The 4,154-nt window shown below is 50.3% G+C and overlaps 1 pseudogene; it reads right to left on the bottom strand.

Annotated features, from left to right (window-relative positions):
* Positions 1–3,721, bottom strand: part of LOC112073070 (unconventional myosin-X-like) — a 20,450-nt pseudogene extending 16,729 nt beyond the window's left edge.
* Between the last annotated feature and the right edge of the window lie 433 nt (positions 3,722–4,154).

Genomic DNA, 4,154 nt, shown 5'->3' with positions numbered 1-4,154 from the left:
ATTCCTAATACTATGCGTCTGGTACTAGACCCGCCAGCCCCCCCCCCCACAGACACAGGCGGTAAGGGCTAACTGCGCGAACGGTGCGGGAGAAGCAGTGACCAGCGTATCAACTGTACTGCAGCAGAGTGAGATCGGCACGGACGAAGCGCGTCCTCTATGTCCCCTCAGGGGTGCCCGCCGCTCTGATCCAGAATTAGACCAGACTAGACCAGTCAGCATGGTTGAGAATAGATGATCCTGTCTCTGTGAGGTCTCTCGGTGGAACAACTAAGCTTTAGTGGCCGTCTCTCATCATTCCTTATCTAAGCAGTCTCACTCACTGGCCTTGACTTGGCACGCAGGCGGTTAGGCATTACAGGTGACTAACTCAATATGTGAGTCTGTTACAGTGTATGATTACTGGGCATGTCAACGAGCATGTGACAGCATTACCCATATGTGAGTGGGTGTGCGTGTGTAACTGCTCGTGTTTTATTGTAGAGTTTACAGGCATAGCACTGACCGCAGGGACAGGTGGTAGCATGATAGTAGTACTTACAGGTGTGTTCCAGGCTGCCGTAAGGGAAGGGCAGCAGGGGGGCATACAGTGGGCTCTGGGTGTGCTTCAGGATGGGGTTGTGCTGGTAGATATTATCTACCACCTCAGGGTTAAACTTGTTCTCCTGGAGAAGAAAGACAGAGAGACAGACAGACAGTTAAAGAGAGAGAGACAGATGAGCCTCCTTGACCTTCCAGTTGACCTGGGAGCAGCCCCAAGCAGGGCTGCTCTGAGAGAGAGTGTGTTGGGTAACAGGGGCGACTAGGGTCAGTGGGAGTCAGGCCATGGAGCAGGAGGACAGCTATGACCGCTTTTTAAACACCTGGGGACCCAACAAAACACACCGCCGTCACTGACATTATTTACATGTCTGTGTGGTATCTCGCTACAGATGCTACTCTCATTGACAGAAACACATTCTACATGACATTTGAATCATTTAGCAGACGCTCTTACCCAGAGCGAGTTACAGGAGGAATTACGGCTCAGTGCTTTGCTCAAGGGCACAGACAGATTTTCCCCCTAGTCGGCTTGAGGATTCAAACCAGCGACCTTTCGACCAGCGACTGGCCCAACCTCTTAACCGCTAGGCTTCTTGCCGCCCTACGCAGACGGCATCCACTACTGCAATCCCTGCCTGCACCTGTTGACCATTAGTAATGTTGCCACTGCTCTCCCGCCTTCCCCCAATTCACCCTCCTTTGTGGGGCAAAGTTGACACATTCCTCTGAAATGTTTTGGTCAATCTGAACTGGGACCATGTGGAACACTGGCAGACTGTCTATTGGACAGACACATACAGCCTACATACACAGGACATTACCATAGGAGAACATACAGTGCCTGTAGAGTGCTCAACACTGGGAAACACATTGCAGTCTATGTAGAGGTCGCAAGAGGACACAACGGGATTCATTTATAATCTACAGGATTCCGACAGAACATCCATCCTCATTATGTCCTAAAAATGGACATGCTCCCTTGTCCTTCTCACTCTCTCCCGCCCTCGCTACCTCCCTCTCTCCCTCTCCCTCTTTCACACGCGACACAGACTGGAGGTCCAAGGCTGAAACGGTCATCTCTCTTCACCTCCATGTCTGGTGGGACACACATCTACACTCAGAGATAAGCACTTCTCTCACACAAAGCACTCCTCTATTCATTCCCTCCCTCTCCCTCTCCCTCTCCCTCTCCTGTAGTGTCAGTTGCGTTCAGTAGTGTTCTCCAGCCTTCAGTGGGATTCGGCTAGGCTTTGTGTTAAGTGTGAAAAAGAGTGGAGGAGGATTGGAAAGGGGGAGGAAGAGAAGATGGGGGCAACTCTTTAAAAAGCGGGCCCCTCTCTTCCTCCTCCCGCTGAAGTCAAGTGATCGAAGGGCACATTTACAAGAATACACACACAACAACACACAAACTCAGAATAGCAAACAAGCAAAGACTTAACACCACTTGGTGAATTCCAAAGTGATGGCAGAGCGTGGTCTGCCCTTTTCTCTTAGACTTGCCTTAGTGATGAAGGAAATCATACTTTAAAAATAGAAGAACTTGCTGTGCCTCATTCAACTGTTAAGTGAGGCATGTTTCTGTGGGCAAACACACGTACACACCCCAGGATCGGGTCCAAATATGACGCTTTGCCGTGCACACCCTCTTCATCCACCCTTTTGCCTCTAAAAATGACACGTTCCTTAAAATAGGGCAGAACATTCCGGTGGAACTTTTACGGGTTGCCTCCTCTCCTCTCACAGCTTGGTGGAATAAGATCATTCCCTGAAGGCAGCAGCAACGACAGTTGGAGGACACTTTGGACTCGCGGCCCAGTCTGGTCGCGCGGTTGCCGTGGTGACAGAGCGGCGGTATAATGTCCGTTGTGCGTGTTTGGTAACCCTTGTCATCGGCGGCTTGGCAGTGGTCTGGTCTGGGGCGGGCAGCGAGATGCTGTGAAGCAGTATGTGTGTGTGTGTGTGTGTGTGTGGGGGTATATGTGTGTCTCTCACCTCGATGTCTCGGATCAGGAGCTGAGTGGGCGTTTCCACGGGGGCTTTTGTGTCGATGACCTTCTGGACAGCGCAGGCCCAGTGCACAGCCTCGTTGAAGTGCTTGGTGTACAGCTTGTAGCAGTGCTTACGCCCATACACTGTGATGCTCCAGTACCCTGAAACACACACACACACACACACAGGGAAGTCAGTCATCAGTGTATCGTGCAATGAAAGCATGAGTAAACATGAAAAAACAGAAACTGAACTTTCAAAGAATATAGCTATAGAGAGCAGAATCCAAGGCCTGTACTTATGTAATAACTGTGGTTTCAGAGAATAAGGAAGCCTGCTCCACTCTCCCTCTCATGTGGTCTGAACATGGGACACTCCACGTATCTGGTGTGACTCCTGCTTCCTCACTTCCTCTCTGGGTTTCACTGAGGTCAGCGGTCATCCCGAGAGGGGCTCCCAACTTTATTAGCCACTAAGCCCAACCGAAACAGTCAGGACAGAGGTGTGTCCTCTCCTGGCACAACACCTGGCCTAACGTCCTGTAAGAACTGAGAAAGCCCTCTCTCCTCCATGTGCACAGGAAGTAGTAACTGTACTGGACACGCTACAGGCAGTGTGGACCCCCGGGCCAATCATACCCTGAGTTTGTTACCATGTGGTCTCCTGCTAGCTACGTAACTTGGCATACTGATTTTTCTTTGTTTAGATTGGTCAAGTTCAAAAATCCAAGTGAGGCTAAAGTGTGTGTGTGTGTGTGTGTGACCCCATTCACTGCTATTTCACAAGTGAGAGATAGAGAGGTGGAAGGAGATGCGTCACTTGAGTGACGTGGTCTTCCTGTCTGGGTTGGCACCCCCCCATGGGTTGTGCCGTGGCGGAGATCTTTGTGGGCTATACTCGGCCTTGTCTCAGGATGGTAAGTTGGTGATTGAAGCTATCCCTCTAGTGGTGTGGGGGCTGTGCTTTGGCAAAGTGGGTGGGGTTATATCCTGCCTGTTTGGCCCCGTCCGGGGGTATCATCGGATGGGGCCACAGTGTCTCCTGACCCCTCCTGTCTCAGCCTCCAGTATTTATGCTGCAGTAGTTTGTGTCGGGGGCTAGGGTCAGTCTGTTATATCTGGAGTATTTCTCCTGTCTTATCCGGTGTCCTGTGTGAATTTAAGTATGCTCTCTCTAATTCTCTCTTTCTTTCTTTCTCTTTTCTGTCTTTCTTTCTTTCTTTCTTTTCTTTCTTTCTTTCTTTCTTTCTTTCTTTCTTTCTTTCTTTCTTTCTCTCTCTCTCGGAGGACCTGAGCCTAGGACCATGCCTCAGGACTACCTGGCATGATGACTCCTTGCTGTCCCCAGTCCACCTGGCCGTGCTGCTGCTCCAGTTTTAACTGTTCTGCCTGCGGCTATGGAACCCTGACCTGTTCCCCGGACGTGCTACCTGTCCCAGACCTGCTGTTTTCAACTCTCTAGAGACAGCAGGAGCGGTAGAGATACTCTCAATGATCGGCTATGAAAAGCCAACTGACATTTACTCCTGAGGTGCTGACTTGTTGCACCCTCGACAACTACGTGATTATTATTATTTGACCATGCTGGTCATTTATGAACATTTGAACATCTTGCCCATGTTC

The sequence above is a fragment of the Salvelinus sp. IW2-2015 genome, unplaced genomic scaffold (assembly GCF_002910315.2).
Source record: "Salvelinus sp. IW2-2015 unplaced genomic scaffold, ASM291031v2 Un_scaffold2137, whole genome shotgun sequence".
Classification (NCBI taxonomy): domain Eukaryota; kingdom Metazoa; phylum Chordata; class Actinopteri; order Salmoniformes; family Salmonidae; genus Salvelinus; species Salvelinus sp. IW2-2015.
This window is presented reverse-complemented; position numbering and strand designations above follow the sequence as displayed.